The following is an 11,929-nucleotide window of genomic DNA, read 5'->3' on the forward strand; positions in this document are numbered from 1 at the left end:
ATTCTTCTTTTTTTTTTTTAGCAGTTGTGCAGTATTCCATCGTGTAAATGTACTATATCTTTTTTATCCACTCATCTACTGATGGGCACTTGGGCTGTTTCCAAATCTTGGCTATTGTAAATAATGCTGCAGTGAATATAGGGATGCATATATTCTTCCTGATTGGTATTTTGGGATTCTTAGGGTATATTCCCTGAAGTGGGATCACTGGGTCAAAAGGCAAATCCATTTTAATTTTTTAAAAAATATATTTTATTGATTATGCTATTACAATTGTCCCATTTCCCCCTTCACTCCCCTCCACCCTGCACACCCCCTCCCACCCACTTCCCCCCCGCCTTTAGTTCATGTCCATGTGTCATACTTATAAGTTCTTTAGCTTTTACATTTCTCATACTATTCTTACCCTCCCCCTGTCTATTTCCTACCTACAATCTATGCTACTTATTCTCTGTACCTTTTCCCCCTCTCTCCTCCTCCCACCCCCCTGTTGCTAACCCTCCATGTAATCTCCATTTCTGTGGTTCTGTTCCTGTTCTAGTTGTTTGCTTAGTTTCTTTTGGTTTTGCTTTAGGTGTGGTTGTTAATAATTGTGAGTTTGCTGTCCTTTTACTATACATGTTTTTTTTTTAATCTTCTTTTCTTAGGTAAGTCCCTTTAACATTTCATAAAATAAGGGCTTGGTGATGATGAACTCCTTTAACTTGACCTTGTCTGAGAAGCACTTTATCTGCCCTTCCATTCTAAATGAAAGCTTTGCTGGATAGCAATCTTTGCTGGTAATCTGGGATATAGGTCCTTGTCTTTCATGACTTGGAATACTTCTTTCCAGCCCCTTCTTGCCTGTAAGGTCTCTTTTGAGAAATCAGCTGACAGTCTGATGGGAACTCCTTTGTGGGTTACTGTCCCCTTATCTCTTGCTGCTTCTAGGGTTCTCTCCTTCATTTTTACCTTGGCTAATGGAATTACAATGTGCCTCGGTGTGTTTCTTCTTGGGTCCAACTTCTTTGGGACTCTCTGAGCTTCCTGGACTTCCTGGAAGTCTATTTCCTTTGCCAGAATGGGGAAGTTCTCCTTTATTATTTGTTCAAATACATTTTCAAACTGTTGCTCTACCTCTTCCCCTTCTGGTACCCCTATAATTCAGATGTTGGAACGTTTAAAGTTGTCCTGGAGGTTCCTGAGCTTCTCCTTGTTTTTTTGAATTCTTATTTCTCCATTCCTTTCTGTTTGGTTGTTTCTTTCTTCCTTCTAGTCCACTCTACTGTTTTGAGTCCCAGTTTCATTCCCATCACTATTGGTTCCCTATGCATTTTCCTTCATTTCTTTTATGGTAACCTGCATTTGTTCATGTAATTTGCAACCAAAATCAACCAATTCTGTGAGCTTCCTGATCACCAGTGTTTTGAACTGTGCATCTGATAGGTTAGCTATCTCTTGGTTGCTCAAAATGATGAGTTCTGGGGCACTGATTTGTTCTGTTTAAGCCATCTCTCTCTCTCTCTCTTTTCTTTTCTTTTCTTTTTTTTTTTTTTTGGTCTGGTCACTGCTGTTATGGTGAGGGGTGGAGCCTTAGGTGTTCCCCAGGGCTGGGCACCCCAGTCGCCAGATTGTGACGTTGAATGTGAGGGCGGGGTTGAGAGGGAACAATGGCAGTAGCTCTGTTCTCCGTGGGACCTCAGTCCCTTCCCTGGGATCCTGGGCTGTGTGCTCTGCCCTGCTCCACAATCGCTGCCCCACTGGGTCTGCCAGATGCCGCCTGTGTACTCAGGGTCCACCCGCTGCGATCCTGTGCGCCCCAGATGCCTTACACGCTCCTGGTTGCCTTATGCACCCAATTCTCCCTGTTCTCCGCACAGCGACCCAACCCGCGCCCGGCTGCTGGTCTCCGCCCCTCTTACCAGTCTGGATGAACGGGTCTATTACAACTTCTTGGCTGTCCGACTTCCATTCAGATAAATTTTCTATCAGTTCTGGGTGTTATTCTGCCTCTAAATTGTTGTTGTTCCAATCTTACTTATGTGTGGAGGTATGGTGCATCCACCTATGGCTCCATCTTGCCGCAAGTACCATTTTAATTTTTTGAGGAAACTCCATACTGCTTTCCACAGTGGCTGTACCAGTCTGCATTCTCACGAACAATGAACTAGGGTTCCCCTTTTTCCACATCCTCTCCAGCACTTGTTTTTTGTTGATTTATCGATGATGGCCATTCTGACAGGTGTAAGGTGATACCTCATCGTGGATTTAATTTGCATTTCTCTGGTGATTAATGATGTTGCACATTTTTTTTTCATATGTCTATCGGCATCTGTATGTACTCTTTGGAAAAGTGTCTATTCAGGTTTTGCCCATTTTTTAATTGGATTGTTTGTCTTCCTGGTGTTGAGTTGTATAAACACTTTATAAATTTTGGAAATTACCTCCCTATCAGATGTATCATTGGCACATATGCTCTCCCATACAGTGGGTTCCATTTTCATTTTGTTGATGGTTTCTTTTGCTGTGCAGAAGCTTGTTAGTTTGATGTAATCCCATTTATTTTTTTCCTTTGTTTCCTTTGTCCTAGGAGATATAGATATAGCAATTCTTGACTGTTGGCCTCAAACCTGTGAAAATGCCAAAGCTGAGGGGAGATTGTGGTAGAGTTGAGGAGACTCTCTCTGTTGTTACATCGAGAGAAGGTGTCCCCAGGCACTACTTCTTGGGCTCCAGTGTGTGCAGTCTAGTGAAGTTGCTCTTTCAGGTTTTACTCATGTTCCTTTTCTTAATCTGTCTCTTTTGAACCCTGATTTATATTCAGGGGCCTGAGCCAGACATATACTTGAAAAATAGCCACTATGTATGTGAAGCATCAATACTCACCTCTGACAACTAAGTCTTTATCCCTGGATCAAGTTTATTCTGAGCCTCCCCCTGCACCCCCACTCACCTTCAGGAAGTTCCTCTACTCCCTCTTGAAAAGGTTTTCTGTAGGGTCACTTTTGTTAATTCTCCAGGCATGCCCAGTCATTCTTAAACTTCAGAAGTGACCTAAACCCAAGTGTGGCCTGCTACATATATCATGGGGCTATCACTATGTTCAGCGTGTTTTATTTGTTGCACTGAGGAAAGAGAACTCCCTTCCATCACTCTACCTAAGTGGGCAGAAGGGAAATATCTCCTGTCTTCTCACTAGGTAGCTTGAGTTTATCTAGGAAACAAATCAAAGAGAACATGGAGGCTTATTACTGTGTGATGTGTTTGCACTGTTTAATGAGGTGGAGTGTTTGTGGGGAGCGGCAACTATCTCTGGTATCTAAAAGATTAGCAAGGCCTCCTCCCTGATCTCACCACCAGTCAGACTCTTCTGAACCCCTTCTGCCACAACTCCTGCAGCTGAATGTTTGGAGCTCCTTCAGGAACCGTGGATGGCTCCCATCAACCACTTGGATGACTCCATATCAATTTAGATGGTCTTTGTCAAATCTCATATTTTGGCAAGTAATAGGAACTCATTTGAGCTGCCTAAATGAAAAGGAGAACTTTGTTGGAAGGATATCATGAAGACCTTAGAGGAACCCCAATACAATCGGGTGTTCCAGTCTTCCAAGTGATTAGAAAGGGCACCACATATCCCCCATTTCTCCCTCTCTCTCCCTGCAGGCCTCCTTTCCCCTCCTCAGCAAAGCCTGCAGGTGGTTGCCCCTAGTGGGGGCAACTCATCTCAACTTTACCTATATCTAACTGAAAAGACCAGGAGGCTAAGATCTCTGAATTTCTACACCATTAGGAGGGAGAATCTGATTGGGCCAGCTGGAGTCAAATCTCCACCCTACAGCAATCAGCTGTGGCCAAGGGAACAAGGTCACATCCTAAATACAAACCAGCATCTGGCTATCTCATCCTCAACCTGTGGGTGAGGAAATGGCTCTCAAGCAGAGTTTGTAGGGCTAGGCAGAAACACCAAAATTCTTTGTTACTTGGGGTAAAGCTCAATCTTACTCCATAACTTGGCTCAAACTTTCTTTAGCCTCATTTTCTACTTTTCTTCCTCTGTCCCTCATTAGCCTACTATTATTGCCTAAACTGTGCATTCCCCATCACCACTTGTCAAAATCTTCCCAGTGGCATCATGCCAACTTTCCCTTGCCATCCTTTGTGATACTTTTGACTAGAAGTGTGGTAGCAAATTTCAGATTTGAAAGGGACTCCTGAATATCACCTAATTCAACCCTCCACCATCTCACACAATCCCTTATTTGTTACTTTCTACTAAATCTTCAACCAGGCCCTGCTTATACACACACTTCCAGAGACAAGATGCTCATGACTTCTTAAGGAGATCCACTGAGTCTTCAGTAGCACAGCCTATAGAAAAAGGATTTGTTATATTACATGCCAATTTGCCTTCTTGTTGACTTCCATGCTTTAGACAGGTTCTTCCCTGTGAAAATGCCCAGGACAAGTTTGTTCTCTTCCCCACCTGGAAGTCCCTTCAGAAATTTGGTCAGGGCTCATGTCACCCCTTAATCTTCTTTTGTCATTTATATCTATTTCCCCACAAGACAGTGTCAAGTCCTCTGACCACCCCAAGAGAAACATCTATTTCAACTACCCTCCTAAAATCTGGTGTCTCAAAATAAATGCAACAACAATGTTTCAAGAAATCTTTTAATATAAAAGGGAAGAAAATAAATAACAGTAATAATAGGAAGTTGGTTGTACTGATTAAATAAATCCATTTTGTAGAATACTATTAAACTTTTAAGAAAATATAATAGATTTACATGGATTAACATAGAAAGACTGTCATGATGATGCAAGTAGAAAAAAGCAAATTACAAAACTGTGTGTGTTAGATCTTATTTGTCTCAAGCAGGCAGTCTGTCTTCCTCAGTCTCTTTCTCTCCCACATCTCTGTCTCTTAAACATTTAATTTTTTAGTGTACATATTAAACAAATGGGGGGTGATTTTACTGAATTATGCATGGTTTATTTCTAAATTCTAGAGATGTCAAGTTACCTCTAGAGTATAGAGGATGAAGTCTGGGGGACTTTCATTCTATGACATATATCTGTAGTGTTTGGTTTCTTTTTTAAATAAAGAGCACATATTATTTTTATAATTAAAAAACAGCAATAATAAAGGATTTACAATCCTTTGGTGAGCTCTGAATATTAGGATATTGATCTCTTCCCTCAGTCACACGCTTCTCATTTATTCATTCAACAAATGCTCTCTAAGGCCTTCTCTACTCCAGACCCCATACTGGGCCTTGGGCTATGGAGCCCGGCTGTGAGGGGTTCACAGATGTCAGAGAAAACCTGGCATAATAAATGGTAGAACAGAATAAGTCCTAGGGTTATGAAATCTTAGGAGAGGAACTTCCTGGAGTTTTGAAGATAATACTGTTTGTTGGGAGTAAAAGGCTTTTGGGTGATTGAGAGCATCCTGTGCAAAGGCCCAGAGACAGGGAGAGCTGAGTTGTTTTCTGTTTACCCCCCACCCTGCTCCATCCTAGGCCAAGCCACAGCCCTCACTGGTCCTCTGCTGCATCCTGCCCCTCCAGTCTATTCTCTACCAGCCAGAATGATGTTTCAAAAAAACAAATGCAACCATGTCATACACCTGTTTAAAACCAATCCTGTGGCTTCCTCTTTCTTTTAGGACAAAAAGTCCAAAAATCCTTCACATGACCCATCAGACCTTGCATCCAGTCTATCAGAAATCAGTTGGCTCTGCACTAAAGAAATATCCAGCATCTGATCACCTGTTACCATTTCCAATGTAGCCCAACTAGTACGAGCCACCATCTTCTCTCCCCTGGATTTTGGCTGGAACTCCCTCACAGTTTCTCAGCATCCACTCCCTTACCCCTTCCAACCTCACCCAACAGCCAGAGTAATCATGTCACTCTTCTGGTCTAAAATTTCTAATGGCTCCTATCTTACCCAGAGCCAAATCCAAAGGCCTTACAGTGGCCTTATACATCTGGCCTTTCATATCTTCTCTCACATTACCTCCTCTTGCTCTCTCCCTTGTCCACTTGTAACCACCACACTGGCCTCCTTTCAGTTCCTCCAACGCATAAGCCTTGCTTCATCTCAGGTCTTTTGCCAAGACTGTTTCTCTGACTGGAATGCTGTTCCCCCAGAATATCATATGACTTTCTCCCTTACCAACTTCAAAGTCATCCTCTCATTCTCTCTCTCTATCTCCAAATTCTCTACTCCCTGAGTTCTGTTGTCACTCTGAGTCTCTTTCCCACCTCTCTCTTTCTCTCGTTCTTATGACAAGAGATGATTCACCAGGGCTTTGCACATTTGCCCCAGATACAAAGCTGAAGCTCCCTGTCACTTGGGATGGTGGAAGGTGGTTAAGTGTGTGAGGGCTGTGGCCATGGGTGTCATTTCTCAAATATCCTGAGGCAGAGTCTGCTGCTGGAGCCCCATGGGGCAAGCCTAGGGGAGTAAGGGTTGAGAACTCGGGCTGTGCCAAGCCCGGATCAGGGACCAGCAATGAGGACACTGACCTGGATGTTGGGCCACAGTGGTGGGGGCTCAGACTGATGGGAAAGGTTTTTGACCTCTGGGGTTTGAATGCAGATTAAAAGCTATAGCAAGGTCAGATTACATCAGTCTTATCTTGGCCTACGAGGCCCCAAGTCCTGGGCTACCTTCCTCTACCCTGTGCCACATCTGTCCGTCCTCATTTCCTACAACTCTCTCCTCTCACTGTTCACCAGGCACCCTGGCCTCCTTGTTGTTCCTAGAATAACCCCAGCACACTCCTACCTTTTTGTGCTGCTATCACACTGCTATTTTCTCTGCCTGGAACACTCTTTCTCAGATAACTACGTTATTTCTCTCTTTACTTAGTCCTTTACTTCAAAGTCACCTTTTCAGTCAGTTCTTCCTTGACCACAATCACACAATCCACATTCCTACCCTCCTTTCTCCAGACTTCATTTTTTTCTGCTTGGTATCTACCCCTAACAAACAAATGATTGATCATAACTATTGCTACCTCTATTAGTATGTCAGCTCCATGAGGACATGTTTTTTGTTTGTTTGTTTGTTTTTGTTTGTTTTTTGATCTGTTCTGTTCATTGCTGTAACTCTAGTATCTAGTGTGGTGACTAGCACAAAGGTGGTCTTCAAGAAATATTTGTGAATGAACCCAGGGAGAGTGTTGGGCATTTATAATGTGCCAGATATTTTCCAGCCATTATTTTATTTCTTACTAGAAAAAAAAACAACAACAATGGGATGATCCCATTTTTAAAAAAGTATGTGTAATAGAGCACACAGTACACTGCTTAACACAGCTTAGAAGGAGGGACGGGGTGCCCCCTGGAGTTCAGTGTGAGGTAGTAGCCCTCCACGTACATGAAAACTGTATAAAATACACTCAGCTAAAATGCTAATAGTATTTCAGTCCAGGAGGGAGGGATTTCAAGTTATTTTAACTTTCTTACTAAGCTGCATTTTGTGATTTTCCTACAATAACAGAATGACTTTGAATAAGAAAAAATTAATTAGAAGTATACTAAACTTACTGAAGTATTTCAGTGTACTGAAAATATACTGAGTGCGTAGTTTACCACAATAAAAACCATTTTTTTAAGTGTTGGTTCCAGTCCAAGATGGGGGCACAGGAAGACCCTGAACTCACATCCTCCCCTGAACACATAGAATTTACACCTACAGACAGAGCCATGCCCCTGAAGACGAACTGAAAGCTGACTGAACACCTTCTGCATAACAAGCAAGAGAGAGACCACTTAAGAAATAGTAGGTAAAATGGAAATACCATACCATATCCCACCCTCAACACACTGCTCTGCTGTTAAGAGGGATCATTGGAGGGCATGCTCGCAGACTCAAAGGCCAGTAAAACAAAACAAAACAAAACAAAACAGTGGTTTAGGACTTGGCCAGGTGCCTCAGTTGGTTGGAGCATTGTCCCGTACACCAAAAGGTTGTGGGATTGATCCCTGGTCAAGGCACATACCTAGGTTGTGGGTTTGATCCCGGTCTAAGTGTGTAGGGGAGGCAACTGAGCAATATTTCTCTCACATCAATGATTCTCTCTCTCCCTGCCCCTTTCTTCCTCTAAAAATCAATAAACATATCCTCAGGTGAGGACTTAAAAAAAAATCCAATGATTTAAAGAGCATGTAGACTATATGGAAAGGAAATCCACTAGAGCATCTACCAAATGGGAGGGGGGCTGCAGGAACTCTCTCCTGTGTCAGAGATGCCATTTGTGGCCCTCCCCCTCCCCTCTGATCACACAGGCAGGAGCACAATCCAGGTGCTCTAGCCAAGTGACCAAGGCAGTCTGTAAGTGCACTAGGCCCCAGGCCCACACCAGCTCCACAGCTTGTTCCTGAGAGTTCCCATGGCCCACACCTGCTCCAACTACAGCTCCAGGCCCCAGAGTTTTTTACCCCAGGGACTAGCATGGCCTGAGCTGTCTCCAACTAGTGCCCCAACCAGCCCACCAAAGCAGCCTCAACAAGTCTTGTCCCAGAGACTTCATATGGTACTTGCCTGCTTCAGCACCAGCTCTGACCTGCCTTTCCCCCAGGTCTTCCCGTGGCTCCTGCCAGCTCCAGCTCCAGCTAGCCTGTCAAAGATACCAGCACAGAGCACATGCAGTCTACAAGGGGAAAGCTCCTACATAAGGCCATTCCTTCAGGACCAGGTGAGGTTTCTGTTTTGCCTAATTCATAAAAACAAACACATAGAGACAGCCAAAATGATTCAAAATGAATCATAGAGAGCCAAAATGAAGAGACAGAAAAAAATGTTCCAAACAAAAGACTAGTGCAAAAGCCCAGAAAAAAGAAGTAAATGTTATGAAGACAAGCAATCTCCACAGATAAAGAGTTAAAAACACAAGTTATAAGGATGCTCAATAAACACAGGAGAATAGATGAACTTAGTGAGAACAAAAAGATACTGAAACTATTAAAAACAACCAATCATTAACTAAAGAATACAATAACTGAAATTAAAATACACACACACACACACATTAGAGGGTATCAATGGCAGATTAGTTGGCGTGGACAAGTCAGTGAGCTGAAAAACAAGTTGGTAGAAATCACCCAATCAGAACAGCAGAAAGAAAAGGAATCCAAAAAAATTAGGATAGTTTAAGAGATCTCTGGGACATTTGAATCATAGGAATCCCAGGAAGCAGAGAAAGACAAAAAGGTACAGAAACGCTATTTAAAGACATAATGGCTGAAAACTTCCCTAACCTGGTGAAGGAAACTCATCCAAGTACAGGAAGCACAGAGAGTCCCAAACAAGATAAACCCAGCCCTGGTCAGGCAGAGTAGTTGGTTAGTGTGTTATCCTGATACTCTGAGGTTGTGGGTGCGATCCCCACTCAGGGCACACACCAGAATCAACCAATGAATGCAAAAATAAGTGGAACAATAAAATGATGTTGTTTTCTCTCTCAAAAAAACCAATCAATAAAAAAATATTTAAAAAGATGAGTGTCCCAGGTTCGATTCCCAGCCAGGGTACATTCCTGGGTTGCAGGCCAGAACCCCCAGCAACCACACATTGATGTCTCTCTCTCTCTCTCTCTCTCTCTCTCTCTCTCTCTCCTCTCTTTCCCCCCCTCCCTTCCCTCTCTCTAAAAAAAAAAAAAAAATAAATAAAATCTTAAAAAGATGAACCCAAAGAAGCCCACCCCAAGATATATCATAATTAAAATGCCAAAAATTAAAGAGAGAATCTTAAAAGAAGCAGGAGAAAAGGAGCTAGTGGCACACAAGGTCAGAAGGGAGTGACATAATATATTCAAAATGAAGAACGGAAAGACCTGCAGACAATAATACTCTATCCAGCAGCTACTTAGAATTGAAAAAGAGAGAATTTCCAGACAAGCAAAAGCTGGAGAAGTCCATCACCACTAAACCAGTATTAAAAAAATGTTAAAGTGATTCCTTTAAGTGAAAAATAAAAGGCCAAAACTAAAGAAAATACAGGAAAGAAAAACAACTCACTGATAAAAGCAAACATTCAGTCATTGTAGTGGAACAACAGACTACAAATTTAGTATGAAGGTTAAAAGACAAAAGTAGTAAAAGCAAGTGTAACTACAGTAATGAATTAAGAGATACATATACACACAAAAAGATGTAAATATGAAATAAAAAACAAATGTTGGGGTGAATTTTTAAAAGTGATGCTTTTATTTATTCTTTTATAACTCTGGGTCCCCCAAAAGTAGTGCTTTTAGAATGCATTTGAACATAAGTGACCATAAACTTAAAATAGAGTGCTATAGGCCTGGCTAGTATGGCTCAGTTAGTTGGAACATCATCCCATACATCTAAAGGTCACAGGTTCGATTCCTGGTCAGGGCACATACCTAGGTTGTGGGTTTGATCCCGTTGGGGAGCCTACGAGAGGCAACCAATTGTTGTATCTCACATCAATGTTTCTCTCTCTCTCCACCACCATTACTTTCTTTTTAATAGCAATGAAAAAAAAAATGTCCTCGAGTGAGGACAAACATTTTTTTTAATCAAATAGACTACTATTATATAGGTTCTTATATATGAATCTTTTGGCAATCACAAATAAAAAAGCTATAATAGATACAGAAAAAAAATTTTTTAGAAGGTACCCAAACAAATCATTAAAGAAAGTCATCAATGTATAACAGAGCAAGAAAGAAGAAAGGAACAGAGAAGAACTACAAAAAAGAAACCCCACAGAAAACAATAAAATGGCAATAAGCACATACCTATCCATAATTACTTTATTACTTTGCCACTAAAAAAATGAAATCTTTATGGCAGGCCTGTCCCTTGGGTCTTTCATAGTGCCCCTTGCCGGAGCAAAATGTGGCCTTGAACCATTCCCTAGCCTCTGCCTGTAAGCTGTAGGAAAAAAAAATAAGAGAGAGAAGAATGAAATATTGCCATTCGTGACAACATAGACGGACCTAGAAGGTATTATGCTTAGTGAAATAAGTCTTACAGAGAAAGACAAAAACCATATGATTTCACTTGTATGTAAAATCTAAAAAACAAAAACAAATAAACAAAATGAAACAGGAACTAACTTATAGATAAAGAGAACGAAGTGATGGTTGAGAGAGGGAGGTAATGGGAGATTGAGCACAAAAAGAGAAGGAGATTAATGACAACAAACTCACAACTACCAACAACCAAACCTAAAAAAACAAAACCAAAAACAAAAATGAACTAAGCAAACAACTAGAACAGGAACAGATTCACAGAAATAGAGATCACATGGAGGGTTATCAGCTGGGAGGGGCGGAGGAGAATGGGGGGAAAGGTACAGGGAATAAGAAGCATAAATGGTAGGTACAAAATAGACAGGGGGAGGTTAAGGATAGTATGGGAAATGGAGAAGCCAAAGAACTTACATGTACGACCCATGGACAGGAACTAAGGTAGGAGAATGATGGTGGGAGGGGGTTACACGTTTGAGGGGAATAAAGGAGAGGAAAAAAATGGGACAACTGTAATAGCATAATCAATAAAGTATATTTAAAAAGGGAAGGAGATTAAGAAATACAAATTTCCAGTTATAAAATAGGTCATAGGAATGTAATGTACAGCATAGGGATAGAGTCAATAATATCATAATAACTATGTATGGTGACATGATCGATAGGCTTATTGCTGTGATCACTTTGTAAGGCATATAAATGTTGAATCACTATGTTGTGGGCTAAAACTGATAAAATATGTGCATAAACTATAATTAAGAATACATTTATTCATTGGAAAAAAGTATACGGAACCTTAAAATGTAGTGTTGTAACTCTAAATTATTATCATAATGGGAAATAAACTGTACATAGCCCTGGCCCCAGTGCTTTTGTTGCATTTTAAAAACAAATGAGGGACTGGTACTCAGACCATCTTAACTTTAAAACTCTACT

Source organism: Phyllostomus hastatus, unplaced genomic scaffold, assembly GCF_019186645.2.
Source record: "Phyllostomus hastatus isolate PE091 unplaced genomic scaffold, TTU_PhHast_1.1 phas_contig_64, whole genome shotgun sequence".
Classification (NCBI taxonomy): domain Eukaryota; kingdom Metazoa; phylum Chordata; class Mammalia; order Chiroptera; family Phyllostomidae; genus Phyllostomus; species Phyllostomus hastatus.